Below are 24,707 nucleotides of genomic sequence, written 5' to 3'. Positions count from 1 at the left end.
TCTATCTATCTATCTATCTGACCCGCCTGTTTAAGACGACCTTCGGGCCGGGACCTATGGACAACTTCCAGAGATCCCTGGCCTGGCAGTGCTATCGAGAAGCACTACCCGTTCGGGATAAGCTCTACAGGCATGGCTCGAGAAACACGGGGCCGACCTGTCCGAGATGCCGGCAGAGCGACGAAACCGTTCTGCACGTACTCGTACAGTGTCCCACCATTTCCGAGCTGTGGGCTTACGTCGAACAACTGCTATCGCGTGTGGGACGAGTCGGTCTATCAGCCGAGTCTATCGTGAATATTGTCGCGCCTCCTTCCTTTAAACGGGAAGGAAGAGCTATTTTCATCGTACTTGTGGCTATGGCGAAAGAATGTGTATGGTGGACGCGTCTGAAAGGTCTAGAGACAAAGACTTTCCTCTCTGGGCAATCTCTCATCAACTTCTTCAAGTATCACCTGAAGAGGAAGTTGAGAGTAGAAAGGTCATCAGCTGTCGGACGCCGACGAAGGGAAATAACCCTGAAATCCGGATACGTTCGTGCTGCAGATCGAGGTGAGAGGGATAACTTCCCTTGGCAAACAGGACACAGTCGTGTGTCGATAAGCCAGCTGGAGGCGATGTCCTCCTGGGGCTAAAAGCAACAGTAACATCCACCCCTAGGGGTCAGCCACACTTAAGTGGCAATATACTACACTTTATCGTGCAGTTACTGTTAATACTTCATTTAGAGAATTAACATTGCTTGTTTTCACCTTTTCAATATCAGTGAAGAATTTCACTGGAAAAGAAGATATAAGTTTGCCAGGTTTTTGTCTCTCTCACCAAGGTCATCAACTGTCGGACGCCGACGAAGGGAAATAACCCTGAAATCCGGATACGTTCGTGCTGCAGATCGAGGTGAGAGGGATAACTTCCCTTGGCAAACAGGACACAGTCGTGTGTCGATAAGCCAGCTGGAGGAGATGTCCTCCTGGGGCTAAAAGCAACAGTAACATCCACCCCTAGGGGTCAGCCACACTTAAGTGGCAATATACTACACTTTATCGTGCAGTTACTGTTAATACTTCATTTAGAGAATTAACATTGCTTGTTTTCACCTTTTCAATATCAGTGAAGAATTTCACTGGAAAAGAAGATATAAGTTTGCCAGGTTTTTGTCTCTCTCACCAAGGTCATCAGCTGTCGGACGCCGACGAAGGGAAATAACCCTGAAATCCGGATACGTTCGTGCTGCAGATCGAGGTGAGAGGGATAACTTCCCTTGGCAAACAGGACACAGTCGTGTGTCGATAAGCCAGCTGGAGGAGATGTCCTCCTGGGGCTAAAAGCAACAGTAACATCCACCCCTAGGGGTCAGCCACACTTAAGTGGCAATATACTACACTTTATCGTGCAGTTACTGTTAATACTTCATTTAGAGAATTAACATTGCTTATATATATATATATATATACATATATATGAATACACACATATATATATACATATATATGCATATGTATACATATATACATATATATATATATATATATATATACATGCATATATATATATATATATATATATATATATATATATATATATATATATATATATTATATAAAAATATATACGAGGCCAGTGGGTGGACTGGTAATGTGCTATAAGTGTGTGTGTGCGTGCGTACGTGCGTGCTAGGGAATAAAGTTTATGCATAAAATGTATCCGTATCACCTTTTGCGATTGGATGCTGTGAAAATGATGGAACTGAACATAAATCTTAGAAGTTGCAACAAAAATATACAAAGAGAAAACGAGCAAAGCTATTATTGGTAACTAGTTACCGTAATGTATCAAAGAATGCCGTATTGTATATGGAGATCTATGTATACATTTCTGAATTCTATACGAGCTCAAAGCCGAGAGTTCCGTCTTGTACAAGTAGAAAGATTTATTGGGAAATAGTTATTAGCAATACATGAAGCTAGTTTCTCGTTGTCGCTTCTTAACTTATTAACTACCAACAGGTATCGTATCTAAACTCTAATGCTTCTTGTTGTGTTCGGAGATGAGCCGGGATGTCTTCATAATCATGTGGCGTGTACATTCTTGAAGAATTTGGCAAAGCGATATCAAAAGATGATATTCGCTACACATCGTTACGGCATTCGTTTGCATATCTATCTATCTATCTATCTATCTATCTATCTATCTATCTATCTATCTTCATGTATAAATATATAGGTATTTGTAGATATGTGCAAATATATATGATATTATTTGATATCGTTTGTCATATACGAGAATACATATTTCACAGTATTACATACACAAGACTCGCTCGCGATCGCAAAGACACATACACACACATACGCACGCACGTATACAAAATAGACAGACAAAATGCATACACGCTAATGCATTTGAGTGCGTACGCGTATGTGCGAGGGTGTGACAGTATCTTCTCAATTTGTATTTCAAGCAAAAAAATGTCCACTACCCACAAAAAAAGAGCATAAAACAAATATTATCTCCCTAAGAACGTATACTGCTCACGTATAATTTTTTGAATAAACGAATTAATACGAAGTTCAAAAGGAATGTCAGACAGTTTTGTTGTGTTTTTACTTATAGACAGACTTCTTATAGGTAGATGAACACTTATAATTGATGCTACTTAAAAATTGCAGACATTTGAAATTGTGACAAATTGCAGCGCAACAGACGGCTTAGATTACGATATTTGTAATTTTAGTTGAGCAAAATTATATTTGAAGTGATATCTAACCACTTCGGGGTAGGATTAATGACTGCAAAATAAAACTTCGCCGCTTCAAAGTAAGAATAATAATTTGAAAATGAGATACAACAAAATAATTTATTTATAAAATATGTTATGAAACCGTTTAGGTGGCGAGCTGGTAAAATCAATCGTTTAGGTGGCGAGCTGGCAGAATCGTTAGCAGGCGGGACCAAAGGGTTAATGTCATTTCAGCTGTCATTACGTTCTGAGTTTAAATTTCGGCGAGATCGACTTTGTCTTTTATTCTTTCAGGGTCGATAAAATAAGTACCAGTTCAGCACCGAGGCCGATGTAATCGACTTATTCCACCGTCGAAGCTGCTCACCTGGTGCCAAAATTTGAAGCCAATACAATAATCCCAGGCCATATCGCGGTTTACCTATCACGGTTTATTATTTAAGCTTTCCTCGATTTCTCTGTGGTATTGTTTTGCATTTATAACAAAATAAATATATACAAATTATAAAAAGAAAAAATACAGTACAGTACTGTTTCAGCTTCGCGGATTTTCACCTACCGCAGGGGCTTTTGGAACGTAACACCCGCGATAGTGGAGGGATTACTGTATGGCATAAGACATTTATCGTTTTTTGTTATATCTGCAGTAAGAAGATGTTCTGGTTAGTTTTAGGCCATCATCAGCTAAAATGAATAAGTTTTAAGTCATCGCGAGCTAAAAAGAGCACTTCATGTAACCGTATTGTTTGTATTTGAGGGGTAAGTATGGAAAAGCATGAAATGTAATCCTTTCTTTAACTCTTGTGGGCTGGGGGGAGGGGTCCCTTGAGATCCCAGAAAATTTTGAAAGTTATGTAACTTTTACATTTTTTATTTAAATGATTTTATATCTCATGACGTTTATCGTCAATAGTTTATGTATGCACATACAGATTTTGAGTTTAAAATTTCCAGTCATATGAATGCTATAGCATAAAATATGGTCATAGGGATTCCCATTGACCTTCTGTGAAACTAGTTTTTTCAGTTCTTTTATCAGATATTCTGATGGATTATAAATCAATTTTGTTCGTATTTATTCTGATATGAATCGATATACCATATAATTTTGTTTTATTTTATACTTAGTGCTATATGTAGAGTTTATAACACTATACGAATGTCAGTTTCTTTCAATAAAGGTTTTTTTCAGTGAATAAATTATATTTCAATTCCCCTCCTTTCATTCATATCCTTCATGGACAGTGCAGAAATGCGCAAAAATAAAAGGGGGTCCTTCGGGACCCCAATGGCCTTTTGTGTAAATCCAACCCCGTCGGCCCACGAAAGTTTAATGCTAAAAATTTCCTTTGGTGTACTCAATTACCTACTTGAGTAGATAAAAGGTAGGTGCTCTTTGCAGCTTCTTTCTTGCCCAGCAAAACCACACATTAAAACACGTAGTGTCAAGTTGGCCTAGAAATATGGATTACTTAACAAGCGCAGCTCACCAGATAGAGATGCGATCGCCGTCTAAATGGAGTGTACACTTTTTCCCTATTTGAAGATTTGCGTCCTACTAACCAGTTGGTCCATGCTTCCAACATATCTATGCAGCTTGGTACATCGTGGCAGAAAATATGCAGCCATGTACTGAAGTTGCAATTAGAACGAGGCTGTGCATATATGACTGCCGTTTGTGAAATACAATTTTCCAGCAGCTCAACTCCTTCAGGAATCTGGTTGAAGCGAAGCCCGAGATGAGGCGATAAGCATCTAGAATCGTATCACTTTACAAGCCTGAAGTTTGTGATCTTCACATTAAACTAATATAGTAAGCATAGACAGGGACCTGATTAATGAAATCTGAAAAGGTCGTTTCCACCGTAGAAAGCCAGTCAGTAGATTAGTAATTGACTTTTTGGAGAGTTGACGAGAGCAGCCGACAGCAACTGGTGGGGAATCACTGTGATGCGTACTTTTAGAGCAGGGGTGGGAAAACTTTTTAGTGTGGCGGGAAAAATCCCCCTCCCCCAAATGGTTCGCAAGGGGATCAGAAGTTCTAACTCTTATATCTGTATAAATCTTGTATATATCTATATATAATTCGATATACATTAATAAAGATAAGTTTAACACATTAAATTAACGCGTAACATCTTTATTAACGCCGCTACTGTATTTAGGATGTTTATATTTCTTATGAGGTAGTCTATATTTTTCAGCTAGAGTGTAGTTGGGTCTCAAGTGGGTGGTACAAACTTAGCAATATGTTTTATAGTGAAAACTAAATTTGCATTCAAATGGCAAATACCGGACGATTTTCTTTTCTAGTCTAACCGTTTTAAGTCGTAGTGGAAACGCGATCTATGTCTCAAATAATCATACGAATATTGGATAAATTTTAAAATTAAAAAAATTACTATATTTTGTACATACGAGTATATCAGCATGTAGTCAATAAAATGGGTTAAGAGTAATTTCTACAAGCATTAAAGGTGACTATTAACGTCGACTAGGATGAACTGGGATGTCTCTTCTGGGGGACTTTTTGTCTGTAACTATGGGCACCTTCTCTAAATCTCTGGCTTTGTTGCTGGAGAAGCAATTTGCCCATGTTTCCATACGGTGGGTTTGAACCCGGAACTACGTGGTTGGGAAGCAAGCTTCTTGTCACACAACCAAACCTGTTTCATTTTTTAGCAGAATATAAATTTTTGTGCTTTCTTATGAATAAAACACTGCAAGTGTGAGTTATGAACCGTCAGAACTGATCATCGCGATATTGAATGAGAAAACCTTGAGTGACATCCCGAAAAATAATGATTTGCACAATGTACGCTTTACGCGTGTGTGTGTCTGTCTATCTGTGCGTGTGTTAATCTACGTGCCGCAAACGAAACCCTTTTAGTGTCGTAGTCGACGTTATATCATTGGTGAAAGGAAAAAAAAACTACAACAAAAAACAAAGAAAAAGTTGGGAGAAAATGTATCGTACAAAAATGGCTGCGAAGATAAATCGTCATCTTCAAACAGCTTTTTCAACAAACAAATCTCTGCAACACACACGCATGCAAACACACACACACACACACACACACACACACACACACACACACACACACACACACACACACGAAGTAGGCCGAAGACGATAAGGGAAATTCTTTTTGAAGAAACGTTGATATATGCGTTGTGGTCTTCTAGCGTCAGTCTCCTAAACCAAGTCGATCAATAAACTTGTTAATTTCGCCCACAAATAGTTTGAGACTAAAGAAAAGGTTTATTAGGTGTAGAGTTAAGTATTAGGAGATCAGTCCTAACTAAAAACTTCCCTTCTGTTTACTGTATGGAATTATCTGGTCACACACACACACACACACACACACACACACACAAGCACGTGGATTAGTGGTTAGGGTGTTGGACTCATGATCGCAAGATTGTGGTTTCGATTCTTGGACCGGGCGATGCGTTGTGTTCTTGAGCAAAACACTTCATTTCACGTTGCTCCAATGTACTCAGCTGGCAAACGGGAGTAATCATGCAACGGACCAGCATCCCGACCAGGTGGGGAATATATACGCCATTGAAACCGAGAAATCGGCCACCATGAGCCTGGCATGGCTCCAGAAGGAAATAACTGATGCTGGTGTGTTTACGTCCCCGTGAACTAGCGGTTCGGCATTAGAACCAATAGAATAAGTACTAGGCTTATAAAAAATAAGTCCTGGTGTCGATTTGCTCGACTAAAGGTGGTGCTCCAGCATGGCCGCAGTCAAATGACTAAAACAAGTAAAAGAGTAAAACAGTAAAGAGTAAGAGGAAAACTACTTATTAAGCATCGAATGGCTTTAGGGAAAGGTCCACCAGACTAAAACTGTAAGTAGAGGGGTCTATATTTAAAAATGTTTGCGAGCCGCTGATTTAGATGCTCTCTGAAAGGGATTGGTGATGCGTATGAGATGACCTGAACTGGTTACTATGACAGAAATTTCAGGACTTATTCTTTGGAAGCCTAGTACTTATTCTATCGGTCTCTTTTGCCGAAATTCCTATTTTGTTTTACATGCATTTACTTTTGTAGGTTGAACCCTGTAAAACATTAGAGAAATGAAACAAGCTGTTCCTTTCAATAAACAGATCTAAACTAGTATTCTTTCATGGACCCTTGATACATTTCTGTAGACCCCTAATTTAATATCTTGCTAGTCTGGATCTCCACAAATCGTATATAGATCCCAAGGGTCGTATGGACTTCGATTGAGAACTATTGTTCCAGAAAACTGATTTAGAGAACAAAGGTGATATGCTTTCTAATTTTCTCCTTGAACATTACAATGGAGATTATTATGAAAATAAGTCGCCTGTCCAACACTGGAAACCAGTAAGAAGGTTACAAATAAAGTCCCCATAGTTTCTATCCTTTTAGCTTCATACTCAAAATTGTCGGAGAAAAGGATATGGAACCATCTGCATCGAAATCTGACGTGACTCATAATTCATTTACTTCTTTTGATTGTCTTTACTCGGGTAAAAGAACTTGAAATTTAAATGTTGGATGCTTGCACGAAGAACAACAGAGAAAACTAGGTACTTCAGCGATAGAGTCTCTGTGCGGACGTTAATATATTTAATGTATCCTTCCTTTTGAAGACCAAGAGGTATGTGATTTAAAATGTATTTGGTTGCCATTTCTTGTAGATCAAACCACCGTCTTTGTGTCTCTTGTAAACTCCGTATATTTTGGCTTTTATGATCATTTGAGATTAATTTCGTTTCGTTATCATTAAAATTATGTTATGTTGGCAAATGATGTGCTGTTTGCTGCAAAAGAGAATCGCGTTCCTGATCTTATCCGATATTGCTCATATAAAGCTTATATCTTTTGATAAAGCTTATATCTTTTGATAAAGCTTATATCTTATCCGATATTGCTCATATAGAGCTTATATAATTTTACACGATCTTTTGATCGCCAGATCAATGCTGAGCGTGATTCTCAGTGTTTTTGTGATAAAACGATTTCTATCGACTTATGGTGTCCATGATATTCGAACGGTTGTTATCTGTGAGACGTATATAGTTGATCGAACGTTGTTGCTTTGTAATGATGCAAGAACAATCCATTAAGCATTTCTCTTTCAGGCACCAGAACTTCATACTTTGGTAAATGGAAGCAGTTGTTTTAAGTTTTGCCTGTTACGCAATACTTTTCCTTTGATTTCTGATAACATTTTCTCTTCTATAGATGTATGGCTCCCGTTGTGTCATCCTCTCTTTTCATGTATAATGCACTACAATATACAATGTCTTTCAGTTGAAAAATTTGATCAAGTGGATTTAGGGCCAAAGACGTTCCAACCATGACCATCACACCTTTTTCCTTAGTCTTAATGAATATATGCATATTGTTGAACGAATAGTAGAATTTGAGCGTGTTCTGGAAATGTTTTATGAATAAAGAAGACATTTTCATGCAAAATGGGTTTTGGAAAATGTAATTTTTTGCTGCTGTTCAATGCTGAAGATTTTCCCTGTAGTCATTGAACGATTAGGGCTCCTTGATAATTCCTCGTAGCTCAGTTAAAGGTCGTTTCATCTGCTGATGTAATTGGATGCATGCCTGATAGAGCTGGGAAGAGAGTTCGATTTCATGAGTGTTGTCGTTATTGCGTAACCCCCAAGTCAACTCTGAACGGAAAGTTCTGAGATGAAATAAAATATTGTAAAATATATTCAAACTTCGATGATTCCATGTCTTTTACAAGCAGAATATTCTAAGAAACATCACATTAGATCACGTAACTTGTCTTCGCAAAGATAGTAGGATGTTGTAAGGGGACAATTGGTTGCTATTTTTAGCAAATTAAGTGACCACGTAAGGTCCCTACGTATGTCTTTTATCTTTCATCTGTTATTTGTTTCAGCCATGAGACTGCAGCCTTGCTGGGGCACCGCATTGAAGAATTTTAGTCAAACGAATAGATCCCAGTACGTTTTTGCTTGCGATCGGTACTTATTCTATTGGTCTCTTTAACAGAACTGCTAAGTGATGGGGACGTAAACACACCAACATCGGTTGTCAGCCGGTGAGGGACAAACACTGACATAAACATATGATACACACACACATACACACGACGGGCTTCTTTCAGTTTCCGTCTGCCAAATCCATTCACAAGGCCCGAGGCTATATTAGAAGACACTTGTCCGAGGTGTCACGCAGCAGACATGAACCTGAAACCATGTGGTTGGGAAGCAAGCTTCTTACCACACAGCCATAACTGTGTATAGGATAATTTCTAATTTAGTTTTCTGAAAGTTTCCTATGATGTCAAATTGCTGCTTTTGTTTAACATCCGGGTTATACTTAATTGAGGAAACATGAGATGAAAAGCGTTCCAGCAATTCGAACCCCACCCTCATGAAAATTACGTCGATTGCGACGATACCCAATGTACCGGGTGAGATTTGAGGGTGGTGTGGCTATTTTTTCCAATAGATTAAACGATCATGTGGAAGCTCTGTCGTTTGCACGATAATTCTTTTGTCGGTTGCATTCAATGCCATGGTTGTGCTACAGTGTATGCGCTTGGCTTAGGGATTAGGGTTAGGGTTAGGGTTAGGGTTAGGGTTAGGGATTAGGGTACCCAGTTCACGATCGTATGGACATGATTTCAATACCTATCGACGCGTTGTGTCCTTGAGCAGTACACTTATTTCACTTTGCACCAGTCCATTCGGCTGGCAAAAATGAGTTTTACCTGTAATTCAAAGTGTCAGCCTTGTCTAATTCTTCGTCACGCTGAATCTCTCAGAGAACTAAATTAAGGGTACTCGCGTCTGCGGAGTACTCAACCACTTGCACGTTAATTTCACGAGCAGACTGTTCCGTTGATCCGATCAACTGGAGCCTTCGTCGTCGTAAGCGACGGAGTACCAGTTTAAGTAATGGCTTCGTTTTTCCTTATCAGGAAGATGTAGAAATGAGGATTCTCGACTGTTTTTATGTTGCTTCAAGAGCCAACCTCTTTCTCCGAGGGAATCAGGTCCATGTTCATTCGCTTTCTGTGAAATCAGACGCTTGTCGTACATATATCGGGCCAAACCTATCAATATTAACTGAAATGGGTTGCGACAGGATCGCAGAATATGTTAGAAACAGAGGTCAAATTCCCTGAAGTAGCATTCTGTCATCTTGAAAAAGGAAAGATATAGTGTATAAATATGGTCCCAGATATACTTCAAAATGGAATGTCTAAACAACAACAACAACAACAGCAGCAGGGACCAATGAAGAAAGCTTCCAATTAGTCACACGATCTGCTAGAAATAGCAGTTAAACTTAACTCGCGACTTGTATCCTACCATCTTAAAAGAACGAAGCATCGGGGAAAAAATGTGGACCGAGATATACAAAAACAAAAATGACAACTCCCTCACACAAAAACAAGACACAATCGATTCGTGCCTAGAATGCCTTTGATTATAAGACAAAACAGGTCGATAAATTAAGTACCAGTTGAGTACTGGGGTCGATGTGCCTATAATAGAAAGGATTATAAGACAAAACAATCAGGAAGGCGTGCAGTTAAACTACTACTACTACTACTACTACTACTACTACTACTACTACTACTACTACTACTACTACTACTACTGGGTCATTAAGAACAGACCTATTTATTCACAGGCTCCCTCATTTCGTAATGCTATTGTCTACATATGTCTTTCTATGCCAGCGTCAATAATTATAATATCGCATTTGCATGCAACATGGATTCCGTGTTAAACACATTAATCTCTCCGATGCAATAATATGTCAGACTGAAAAACGAAAACGAAAATAACCAAATAAATTAATGATATAATTTCCTAGTAATTACCGCATTCCTTACTACTACTACTACTACTACTACTACTACTACTACTACTACTACTACTACTACTACTACTACTACTACTACTACTCCGTAATACAATTTTGTGTGCCATTTAAATTTCGTTATTAACAGACCATGTTTGTAATTATAGATATGATTGATAAGCTGATCGGGGGAGAAGCAGCAGTAACAACAACAACAACGACGACGACGACGACGACGACGACGACGACGAAAGTGAATTGAACCTCAGCGTTCCGATAATAGACGAGAGCTTATATGCTGTCACTCGACTTGCTAACAAATACAATTAAATCTCTCTTGAAGCACACATTACAATCCTATAAAAATAGGAAGGACAGCATTTGAAAACGAAAATAAACAACGGAGCCACTAATATATGTAGCGATTGAGGGTGCTGTACAGCTCCAGTATTGCTAGAAATGAGAGTCAAAAACAACTCATAGCCCCAATAACGCACCGTCTTATTTACTGACAAGGGAGGTAAGCTTCCCAAGCACCGGGCATAACCAGATCACCAGTGATTTCACATTTACATTAATGCTCGTCAATGGCTCTTACTGGTGCCTTGGGTTAAACTCAACACGCTTTGTCAGCGTAGAAATCATACGTTGATTGCATAAATGGTAAAAGTGTAAATTATAATGAGTACGTGTATGTGTGTACGTATATGTGTGCAGATGCGGATTCTACGAACGAAGTATTACTTTTCCCATGCCTATTGGAGTAATTTCCCTTTATTGAATGTTTGTCTTAATAACTGATGAGATGCCGGAGCACACTTCAGCCCCGGCATCCGAAACTCTGAGTTTTATTATGACAACCAACATATCATATTTATAGATAAATTCCTCTATTTTACATAATATCAAGGTCTCATTCATTCTTTTGTTGTTATATTATTATTATTATTATTATTATTAATAGTTATAATAATAATAATAATAATGATAATATATATATATATATATATATATATATATATATATATATATATATACATATATACATATATATATATATATATATATATATATATATATATATATATATATATATATATATATATATATATATATATATATATAAATATATATATATATATATATGTATGTATATATATATATAAATTATATATATATATATATATATATATATATATATATATATATATATATATATAAATATATATACATATATACATATATACATATATATATATATATATATATATATATATATATATATATATATATATATATATATATATATATATATATATATATATACGACGTGCTTCTTTCAGTTTGCATCTACCAAATCCACTCACAAAGCTTTGGTCAGTCCGAGACTACAGTAGAAGACACTTGCCCAAGGTAACACACTGTGGGACTGAGCCTGGGATCATGGGGTTGGGAGGCAAGCTTGTTACCACTCAGCCACTCCTGAGCTTTTTTTTTTGTTACATGGACAGAATTTTTGTGGAACGTGTACTTTTCATTCAATTGATTCTAGTTACTGACCGGTATCAACTTCGGAGGGATGTAGAACAAAGGTACCTTCGTCCGGACTTGAAATCAGAACGTAAGGAACTAGAATAGAGTTTGACACAAGAGGATAACATTCGTCGAGAAGAGTAAACTTTATGTAATCGATGGCCGGGCTTGACCAGTTCGAAGAGGACCAGAATAATGACCTCAGAAAAATGAGAGGAACGTCAACACGGGTGTGATTTGAACTCATATTGCAAAGGTACGCAACTATATATTACTTCAGTGTTCTACTGATTTGGTTACCCACCACCCTTAAAACATGATTACGGTTATTTACAATATTTACAATTTACGGATATTTGTCCTCATCTTGTTTGTTGTTAACACAACGTTTCGGCTGATATACCCTCCAGCCTTCATCAGGTGTCTTGGGGAAATTTCGAACCTGGGTTCTCATTCCTAAGGTATTTTTCGATGTTATTATTATTATTATTATTATTATTATTATTATTATTATTATTATTATTATTATTATTATTATTCAGTAGTTTTATTTTTATAACGTGCTTTCACTTCACTACCGAGCGCAGCTCTGTGTGCCTTGGGTATGTGCTGTGGTTTGCTGTGATGCTATTATTATTATTATTATTATTATTATTATTATTATTATTATTATCATTATCATTATTATTATTATTATTATTATTCAGGTCACTGCCTGGAATCGACCTCGGAATCTTGGAGTTAGTAGCCCGGTATAGCTGATCATGTATGGAAAAATGGAGACCAGCTTCCCCTGTGGGATGTAGTTAAAATAATAGACAGATAACACCACTGGAAAATATGAAAACTAAGAGAGGCAGCACATATGCTAGGACACAACAACCTCCTAAGCAGACCGAGTGCAGATATGAGCAGCATATGGGAACCGGCATTAAGGAAGGATAGGAAAATATTAAATTTATAAGCCCTAAAATTCACTCCATAATTGCCCACAGGCATATGGCGTAGTGGGGCTACTAACCCCAAGATTCCGAGTTCGATGGAGGGTATATCAGCCGAAACGTTGTATTAAAAACAAACAAGATGAGGACAAATATCTGTCAAATGTAAATAATGTAAATAATGTAAATACTTCCTCATCTCTTAAATATACAACTGTCTGATTACGGTTTTGATTTATAATACATTTGAAAGAAGAGGCATATTTAAATAACACACATCGGTCTCAATGCTTGTCACAAAATCAGCAATTTTGGGGAGGGTCGAATGGATTACCTCACCCCACCAGTGATCGACTGGTACTTTATTTCATCGACCCCCCCACCCAAAGCATGGAAGGCAAAGTCGACCTAGGCAGAATTTGAACGCCGTACAAGCAGATGAAATGCCACTAAGCATTTTGTACGGTTTGCTAACAGCTGTGCCAGTTCGCCGCCTTACATTTACAAATCACATATTGAAGTCACTTCTAGATTATATATATATATATATATATTGAATATGTGTATTTTCCGCCTTGAGTTGACCAACTATATTGTCTTGTTTCACAACATCATCACTAGATTCCTCAATCTATATTTTCTATTTCCTTTTTAAATGTTTGCATAACTCGTAGACGTTGCAACTTGGCAGAATCTTTAGAGCGTCAGAGAAAATTTCTTGTGTTATTTTTTCTGATTTTTTGAGCTCTGAGTTCAAATCTTGCTGAGACCAGCTTTGCTATTCATCTTTTTGGAGTTGATAAGGCGTCACTCTAAAACTGACATTGATTATTCTCAACACATTGCATCTGTAATTTAAAGTTCCAACCTTTTCGCATTGTGTTACATAGTTTCGGCCCGAGAATTACCCTAAGGGAAGCGTGGCTGCGGAATATTCAGCCAGTTACACGTTCATTTCATGAGAACTCTATCAAGCAACTGAAAGCTCATCTCCGAGACCGACAGAGAACCCACCATTCTAATTTACTAATCTAGTTCTAATATATTGCTTTGCTATATATAATATAAATCTCATGATTTTCTTTGATGACATTTTAAAACAAATGTACAATATTAAACCATGTAAAGAAACACAACTTGTACCTCTACAGTGTACATTTCGGAAATTCTTCTGATTGGTGATGTATATTTGCTTGTACAGTGTTGAACCAACCCCCTATAAACTAAGACGAAACTCTTATAAACTAAGACGAACAAATCTAATACCTGTGGGTAGCGCCCTCTGTAATTCTTTAAAAATATTTCTAAAAAATGCTATATACAAATCTAACGTAGCGGTTATCATCCAGGCTTTATATACCTCTTGGCAATCTGTATAAGATTTTGTTGTTAAAATTTATTGGCCATAGATTGGCTAAATTTCTATAAAACCCAAAATGAGTTGTCTTGTAAAATTCTGAATAATATATAATAAAAAATATCGATAGGTTTGTTTAGTCAAGGTATAACTGTGAGGGTCCATCTAATCAAAACAGGAATCAAAAAGGTTCATAGGTAAAGAACAACTGAAATCGTGGTACTCCGTCGGTTGCGACGGGGGTTCCAGTTGATCTGATCAACGGAACTGCCTGCTCGTGAAATTAACGTGGCTGAGCACTCCACAGACACGTGTACCCTTAATGTAGTTCTCGAGGAGATTCAGCGTGACACAGAGTGTGACAAATCTGGCCCTTTGAAATACAGGTACAAGAGAAACAGGAAAAAAGAGTGAGAGAAAGTTGTGGTGAAAGAGTACAGCAGGGTCTGCCACCACTCTCTGCCGGAGCCTCGTGGAACTTTAGGTGTTTTCGCTCAATAAACACTCACAACACCCAGTCTGGGAATCGAAACCTCGATCCTACGACCGCGAGTCTGCTTCCCTAACCACTGGGTCATTGCGCCTCCACACAGCTGGAATACAAATGTGCCGAATGGACGAGTCAGTTTGTGTATTTGATTGAAGACACTACCTATTATTTATATATCTATTGTTTTAGATATATGCACAAATGTCACACCCTAACCTATGAAGTTGTGAAGTTTTCACTGAACAACAAATTTTAAATTGGTTCCAAATTAGCTCAAAGATAAACTTATAAATTGAAAGAGCGGTACAGCGCATGCCCGGAGCTTCAGATAGTTTATCCATGAATTGAATATTGTCTATTTAATTTGATCAGTTAGGAAAATGAATAGGGGTTAATTAACGGTTTTATTTATCTAATATCTCGTAGTTAGCCTCAATAAATTTTTAGATATTAGGTCATCACCTTTACTGAGAGAAATAAGCGAACAAAGTGGATAATGAAATACTAACATACTAATGAAGAGTTACACAGTATGGGGAGATTATTACATGAAACGACTTGGTTATTTTCTCTTGGTCGTTATGATAGGACCTGGTAATGAGGTTAAGGGTAGATTTGGAAACAAAATAGATGTCAAAGTTAGTTGAATGTTAATTTAGATTCTTAATGACGTTGAAGAAATCAAACACTTCAAATTTTTAGCAATCCAAAGATAAACGGTTAGCAATTATTAGTTTAGCGCCACTAATGATTTATTGAAAATTGTTAGTATGAAATAGCAACGGTTATTAATTAATTAATGCTGAGAGCATTTATTTTCAGATACTTGACAGAGTTTGTTTCACAGACACCAACTTTAACATGTACATCTTTTTGTTTCTGAAACAGAAGAATGGTAGTTAACAAAATATACAGCATATTTATCATTAAAAGTCTACCGAAAATATGGTCAGAAAATATCGTCTAAGCTATAAATGTTAATCAAGAAAAATATCATTTTTTGAAATACCTTTCCGACAGATGTATACTAATCGTAGAGAAATGTTGGAAAGATTAAAAACATTATGGAAATAAAGAAAGCACGATCTGTTACTTGTAGTGATTCATTCAGTAATCAGTTAGTAAATATGGCTGACATGAATTTAGTTTTACGTATTGAACTTGCTTAACTGGTTATCGTTTATATTTATAAACTTTTACGAGTCTACGAATCGACACAGTCCGGAAAACCAGTTTAACGATTGATGGTTTTTATAGACATTACTTCCACCAACGTCAAACATTTTCTAATATTGCTATTCTGATATTTGGTCAGCCTTAAATATTTTAGAGAAGAAATTCATGTTAGGCAGTTCAGCAAAGTTTGCACAATTGACATCCGATGGGGTCAATATTCGGTAAGTGGGTGTCATGTCTGCTTAGATGCAGTCAATAATTCGATTCAGGAGTGTAAATCATTTCAGGTGTACTGGATTAACGAATATTTAAACAGCTGGATATTTTGAGCATCGTCCTAGGGTTTCTATACATATGGAGCCACACACGCGCACACAGCACCAAACACACAAACACACACACACACACACACACATATATATATATATATATATATATATATATATATATATATATATATATATATATATATATATATCTACACCCCACCATATATATATAGATACATACAGACATACATACATACATACATATCTATGCGTAAATAATGCAGCACATAGCAGCATTGAATAAAATATTCGTGTAAAGTCAAATTCAACGCTGCTTGGATGTATTCGGAGTTGCGAAGTCCTTTCACTGTGAAAATACACCCTGGAGATAATTCGCCATCTAGACGTGTGTAAAAATACGATTTTGGGCTGTGAGTGATATCATTTTGCATCGGTCCGCTCCCTCACTTTCGAGAGCCAAATCTGTCACTCCCAGCCCGATAAGAACTATATTTTCTTATTAAAATCGCATTTGGTACGTTTACTGATGGGCGTGAAACTTGGTCAAGCGAGAATTAAATAAATAATATCGCAGGAAGCAATGCCGAACAAAAAATGTTCGTAAAACCTTATATTTAATACATCCGAGTGTATTTAGAGAGTATCTATGTAATTCTAGCTTGACTAAACTTTATGTACATCCAGTAAACATATTAGATATATTCTATATTTATATATGCGCGTGTGTGTGTGTTTGTGCTTACACACATGTGGTTCTTGGGTTTTTTAAACCACTTAGAAAAAAGAAGATAAAGTGCCAAATCGGGTGTTAATATACTTTCATCCAACAATATACGATTTATGTTGACTGGACACATGCAAAAATCTGAATGAAATACTCTTACACACACGCGAACACAATATATATATAATATTGTAAATTGTTTGTCCGAAACAATTTACAGCAGTTTGTTACGCCATCGAATTATTCATAAAATAGCAGGAGTTACATCGAAACATTAGATATGTTTCAAAGTTTATTCTGTTGTTTAAAGTTATTTTAAATCAGTAAATATTAATAGTTATCGCCAAGCCAACATGGCTGTCCAAAAAATAGGACGAATGCTGCCGTTATAACGGACACAGGTTCGTGTGTTACATAGCTACCTAGAGTCGATGGCCTCTTGGAGCTAATCAACGGCAGCATTCGTCCTATTTTTCTGGACTGCCATGTTTGTTTGGCGATAAATATTAATATCCAGTACCGCTGCCGTAGTCTCCTTTAGAGAGACTTAGAAGTGTTAATATTTCTATTTTTAAATCAGTAAACTTTCGTGAAAAATGAAAATCCTTACATACGGTTTTTTTGCCAAATATTTTGGAAGTAAAATACGACTTCCTCTTTCAGTGTAGAGGAAATTTTTAGTTAAACGAAAGTTTTCCGACCAAAAAAAAAAAAATGGGTTAATACAATAATGCTACAACCTTAAATGTGAATGTAAAATTCGAGGAATGTTTGAAGTGTTGTACTATGAAGCGGGTTACGTGAGAACAATTAACATAGAATTATCATCTCCATAGATATATATCATGGAAGTGAATGAAAGGTGTCGTAGAAATACCCCATAGTATATGGCTTTACCAAGAGATTTATCAATTGTACTTAGTAAAGAAGCTTCAAGTATTTCAATTAGATAACACATACATCATATATATATATATATATATATATATATATATATATATATATATATATATATATATATATATATATATATATATATATATATATATATATATATATATATATATATATATATATATATATATATATATATATATATATATATATATATAAATATATATATAAATACATATATATATATAAATATATAGATATATAAATGCATACATATATATATATAAATACATACATATATATATATATATATATATGTAAAAGTAACATAAGTATATATATGTAAATATAAATATATATATAAGCATATGTGTGTGTGTATGTGTGAGTGTGTGTATGTGTATGTATATATGAATATATGCATGTATATAAATATATATATGTATGTTTACACATATATGTATATATGTATATATATGTATGTATATACACATATCTATATATATATATATGCATATTCATAAAATATTCATATTTTATCAGAATTCATAGATACGTAAGCAAAACGAAATAAAATAAATTTATAGAAAAATCTCACCTATGAACCGGTTTCTTATCTAAAAGTTCTCTGTGACAAGTCATCACCTGCAAAAGAATAAAAAACAATCTCATAAAAAAAGTCCTCTGAAAGTTCGTCTCTAAGATTGTAACAAGTTTCTCAAAAACGCGTGCACATAACAGATATACGATTGTTCTCATAAATTTCTTTCACTATATATGTGACAATATCACCAGTCACAGAACATCGTCTGTTTATTTTCCCGGTTGTTTCATGTACTTTCCTACACAGGAAGGGTTATAGATTGCTGCCTGTTTTTGTTTTGCAGGGATTTCGTTCGGCGGCTTTTTTCAGAAGAAGAGAACTTTCTATAGGACTTGTCTGAACCTGCCAAACTGTTCGACATTCACAGCCTTTACTAAACTCAATTAATATATATATATATAAATAAATATATATATATATATATATATATTAATAGTTATCGCCAAGCCAACATGGCAGTCCCAAAATTAGGACGAAAGCTGCCGTGAATTAGCTCCAAGAAGCCATCGCCTCTAGCTAGCTATATGACACACGAAACCTGTGTCCTTTATAACCTTCGAACAGGGGAGGTCAGTAGCTTCCCCTTGCTGGTTTGGCATCTGCAGACTAGACTAGTTTCAGGGTGTTGCCCCTTGTCAATGCAGAGCAGCCAAGCTCCAGCCAGGCGGCGCTACTGACTGTCTGTTCGAAGGTTATTTATCTAATTTCAGTGGAATCTATCCACTGGTTTTCAGAAATAGAGTTATTAATATTTCTAAGTCTCTCTAAAGGGGAAATGTGTCCTTACAAAAAAAAAAAAAAATCCCAAAGACACTTTATTTCACGTAGCTCTAGTCCCCCTCACCTAGCATAAATGAGTTATTCCTCTAATTTAAAGGTCCAGCCGAGTCATGTTCTTTGTCACACTGAACTACGTTAGATGAACGTGTGCTCAGTCACTTGCACGTTAATTTCACGAGCAGGCTGTTCTGTTGGTCGGAAAAACGGGAATCTTCGTCTCCGTAACCGCCGGAGTGCCAGAGATTTAATAATAACCCTTAAAGTCCTGGAAAAGGCTTCATAATTTTATGTGCCAAACGGGCAAAACCTCACAGAATATCTCCTTTACTTAAAGGTAATTTTTACATTTACTTTCACTTTAAATAATTATGATATCTATAGCAATTTTTAACCTCACACACAATAAAATTAACATCTCATTATCGAAAATTGCCGTAAAATATTCTCTTTCTTTGATGTTGGCCGTATACAAGTAAAGTTAATGAAACATTAATTCATGATATCCGTTGTTCTCTAAAGAAATATCAACTGATATCGTCTGCTGTTTACTGCCCAGGCAATATATCTACGATTATACAATCAAAAGTTTCCTTCGATGGTATGGTTTTATTTTGGTTGCTATTTCAAGCAGTTTCGAGGGACCATATAGAGACACCTTCATTGAACTACAATATTTTACGTTTACGTTCATTAAGGTGATAGGGTCTGATTTGAAACAGATTTGCCCTCCATTTTCGGTAGAAAACGTAACTGTGTTAACTCGAATGATAACAAAAAATAAACTCGGAACATCTGGGATTTTAGCTTCAATTCGGCCCCGATCCGGCAGACCCAGGAGAGAAAGCATTATAACAATGTCCATCACATCTCGTTTCGAGTGATATACTCAAATTTTATTTCTTATTCTTAAGGTGCAGTGCAAGTTATCGATTCACTGAGGATTGGAAATTAGAAAGTAACTAGAGAATATACTGAACGGCGCTCCACCGATTCTGTTATACGAAGTGCCACCTTACTACTAACGACTTCGAAAACTGCTACAAAGCAATACATTTTGTGGAGGGGAGCAAATGATTTGACCACGCATGGGGTCTCAATGGCCGACTGCGTCAGGATTTTAACTGAAATCTTACTTCATTTAATTTCTTTTTGGTTAGGGCTGGAAGAGGACCCTGAGTCCAAAAGCTTAGCAGATCCTATGAGCATGGTGAAACTGATGCCATTAGCGTTGCCCTCGGAGAGTTACAAATCAACATCTGTAAGAAAAACATGCGCCAAGGAAAGAATTCCGGAAAAGCCGATGTTTGGAAGAGGATAGACAGCCTCTGTGTAGTTATTAGAATGGTTTCTGGTAGGATATTCAATGTGGGTAACGAAATGACAACACGCTAGTGAGTGGAGAGGGTTGGGAACCGGAGTTGAGATATCAGAAGATGCACAATGTAGGGAGACACTACACCGATATGTTGGTAAAAATGGTAGAAAAGGCAGTGAGAAAGAAAGAGGGTGGCTGAAAGAGAGAGTGTGTTTGTGAGAGAGAGAGAGAATGAGTTTGTGTGAAAGAGAGAGAGAAAGAGAGAGAGAGAGAGAGAAAGAGAGAGAAAGAAAGAGAAAGGGAAATAGAGGGAGAGAGGAGAGGATGGAAATACAACATGTCAGTAGGCCATTATGAAAGTTTTTACGTGATTCTCATATTATTCAACCGATAAAGCGCTGGGATTTGCACTTACATAGCATGGACTCCTGAGCACATTTTATGAAAATGAGACTACAATCAAACATAAAAAACCCCCCAAAATAGTTAAAATATCTTCTTAGTATATAATGGTGGCAAGTTTTACATCAACTGAAAAGTCATTACTTGAACTATTAGCCCTCTTGCATTTTGTGGGGTATCGGAGCGTTTGAGTGACATTAGACCCCAACAAACGCCCATGAATTAAATGCATCTATCTGGGCCACGATCGTGGCCTGTCGACCTGTGTCTGACGGCCACGATCGTGGCTCGTCGCGTTTTATGTGTTAATCAAGAAATAATCCTTTCTACTGGAGGCACAAGGCCTCAAATTTGTGGGGAGGAGATCAGTCGATTACATCGACCCCAGTCTTTCTCTGGTTCTTACTTAATCGACCCCGAATGGATGAAAGGGAAAGTCGACCTTGGCGGAATTTAAACTCAGAACGTAAAGACAGACAAAATATCGCAAAGCACTTTTCCCGGCGTGCTAACGACTCTGCCAGCTCACCGCCTTATTTCATCTCGAAATAATAACATAAATACTAACGTTATGAAATTCTTTCCTCATATTACTGGTACTCCGTCGGTTATGACAACAAGACTTCCAGCTAATCCGATCAACGGAATAGTCAGTCTGCTCGTGAAATTAACGGGCAAGTGGCTGGTCAATCCACAGACGTGCGTACCCTTAACATAGTTTTCAGGGTGATTCAACATGATACAGAGTCTGATGAGGCTGGCCCTTCAAAATACAGGTACAATTCATTTTTGCCAGCTTAGTGGACTGGGGTAATGTGAAATAAAGCGTCTTGCTGAGAGACACAACGGGCCGCATGGAATCGAACTCATGTCTCTACGAACGTGAGCCTGCTCACCTCATATGAAAACCTGCTATAAACCTTACCACATTTTTCTCTGCTGTAGGGAGTGTGGCGCTCAGTCATTTCCTATCAGTTTTGGTTGCCCCTTGGAAAGGAAACTGACTTCTGACATTGCTAATAACACCAACAACAATGATAATAATGGTTTCAAATTTTGCCACAAGGGCATTCATTTTGGGAGAGGAGTTGAGTCGATGTAATCGACCCAGTATTTCACTGGTACTTAATTTTTCGACCCCGAAAGGATGAAAGGCAAAGTGGACCTCGGCGGAATTTGAACTCAGAACGTAGCGACGAGCGAAATACCGCTAAGCATTTCGTCCATCGCTCTAACGATTCTGCCAGCTCACCACCTTATAATAATAATGATAATAATAATAATAATAATAATAATAATAATAATAATAATAATAATAATAATAATAATAATCCTTTCTACTATAGGCACAAGCCCTGAAATTTGGATGAAAGGCAAAGTCAACCTAATAATAACAATGATAATAATAATTAATTCGTTTTATTGGCCACAAGGGCTAATATCAATCAAAAACATGTAAAGACAAGACAAGACGAAGGTTACAAAAGGTTTTGTCCGAAAAAGTAGAAAAACGTTCGTGTAAACAGAGGAAGAAGACGAATAATGGATTCACATTTTAGCACAAGAGTAGCGATGACGGGAGAGGGGTAAGTCGATTACATGGGTCCCAGTGTTCAACTGGTACTTACTTTTCTCGACCTCAAAAGGATAAACGGCAGAGCTCGATGTCGGGGAATTTGAACTCCGAAAGTAAAAAGCCGGAAGATATTCTGCTAAGCATTTTCTCCGGCGTGCTAACCGTTCTGCCAACTTACCGCCTTTAGGCCATTCATAATAATAATCCTATGCTTGGTCCGATAAATATTTGTGGAAATACAAAAACATAAAAGAATCTGTTCTATATCTCGCTAAGTATCCAATTCGAAAGGCTTACTGTTAAAAGGTCTGTGGTACTTTAGCAGACAGACAGACAAACAGGAAAACCATCAAATAACCCGTAATTAACTTAAGATTATTTTCCATGACAACAATGACAATAGTGTGTGTGTGTCGTTATACATCTGTGTTTAAGGTGGTGTTTTGCGCAACAAAACTGGGGTAAGAGTGAACTCAAAGAAATTAATACGGGAAATACTATATATATAAGTTTATGAATAGAAAAAAATGACCATCCTGAAATATAACAATACTATACGTATGTATACCTCCCACACATACGTACACACATAGAGGTGTGGCTGTCTGCTATGGAGTCTGCTTTCCAACTACATGGTTCAAAGGTTCAATCCCTCTGCGTGGCACTTTGGGCAAGTGTCTTCTAATATAGCCTCGCGCTGACCAAAGCCTTGTTAGTGGATTTGGTAGATGGAATGGAACCCGAAAGATTGAAGCATAGATATCAATTCATTTCGGCCGTTTCTAATGACTCCTTTAATTGATTAGTGAGTACATCATATCATTGTAAAGAAACCGTTTTCGTCAGACGAATTGATGAGCTTCAAAAACGAAGGACATCCAAAATGATTTAACATTTGTCAAGCGAAGGTGGGGGGGACAAATTCACACACACACACACACACACACACACACACACACACACACACACACACACACACACACACACACACACACACACACACGCTACGGGTTTCTTTCAGTTTCCATCTACCAAATCCACTCACAAGGCTTTGGTCAGCCCGAGGCTATAGTAGAAGACACTTGCCCAAGGTGCCACTCAGTGGGACTGAACCCGGAAACATATGGTTGGGAAGCAAACTTCTTACCACGCATCCACACCTGGTGGTTATATGCAATATAAATCCCAAAACGAAGAATTCAATTGTCACTAATAGTGGCTGAGGGTGCAGGGTAGTACCTACAGTGCTAGAAATAAGAGTCAAAGACCCTTATAGTCATAAAATGCTCATTGTCTATGTACGTACAGGCGTGATAACATATATATATGTGTGTGTGTGTGTGTGTCTGTATGTATGTGTGGCCTACCACCGCTTGACTGGTGTGATTACGTCCTAGTATCTTAGCGGTTCGGCTAAAGAGACCGATTGAATAAGCGCCAAGCTTTATAACAATATACAGTAATCCCTCGACTATCGCGGGTGTTACGTTCCACCCCCACCCCCCGCAATAGGTGAAAATCTGTGAAGTAGAAACAGTACTTATATATTTTTAAAATTATTTTTTATAATTTGTAATATTTTATTATAAATGCAAAAGAACACCACGGAGGAATCGACGTATGCTTAAATAATGAACCGCGATAGGTGAACCGTGATAGGTGAACCGAGATATGGTGATGGATTACTGCAAGTACTGGGAGCGATTCGTTCGACTAAAAATTCTTCAAGGCTATGCTCTAGCATGGCCACAGTCTAATGACTGAAACAAGTAAAAAGAACAAAAGAATGAACTGTAAGAAACAATTTTTTTTTACAATTTGTTGGATACCATTTTTTTTTCGTAGAGTTGGATGTTGAGCTTTTCTGGTGATATTGCCTATCGACAGAAGAGTATGATGACCCGTTAAAAGAATTGCTCAATCATAATTGCTGTGTTATGCGATGTGGTTAGGAGCTGGTGTCTTTTGCAGATGACAGGTCCTCAGCGAATGTTGTCCAATTTGCGTCAAATTTTTATGTAATGCATGCCGTTCAT

General features: G+C 37.0%; 1 protein-coding gene across 8 annotated transcripts in view; it reads right to left on the bottom strand.

Annotated features, from left to right (window-relative positions):
• LOC106876232 (core alpha-(1,3)-fucosyltransferase) overlaps nt 1–24,707 on the bottom strand; it is a 706,231-nt gene that overhangs the window by 67,336 nt on the left and 614,188 nt on the right. For all 8 annotated transcript variants that reach the window (XM_089353038.1, XM_089353039.1, XM_089353041.1 and 5 more), the window contains one exon: nt 18,593–18,639. The gene's annotated coding sequence lies outside the window, so the exon portion shown is untranslated. The remainder of the gene's footprint in view (nt 1–18,592; nt 18,640–24,707) is intronic.

This window comes from Octopus bimaculoides, chromosome 5 (genome assembly GCF_046866305.1).
Source record: "Octopus bimaculoides isolate indiv1 chromosome 5, ASM4686630v1, whole genome shotgun sequence".
Taxonomy (NCBI): Eukaryota; Metazoa; Mollusca; class Cephalopoda; order Octopoda; family Octopodidae; genus Octopus; species Octopus bimaculoides.
Note: the sequence above shows the minus strand (reverse complement) of the source record. Positions and strands in the feature narration are given on the sequence as shown.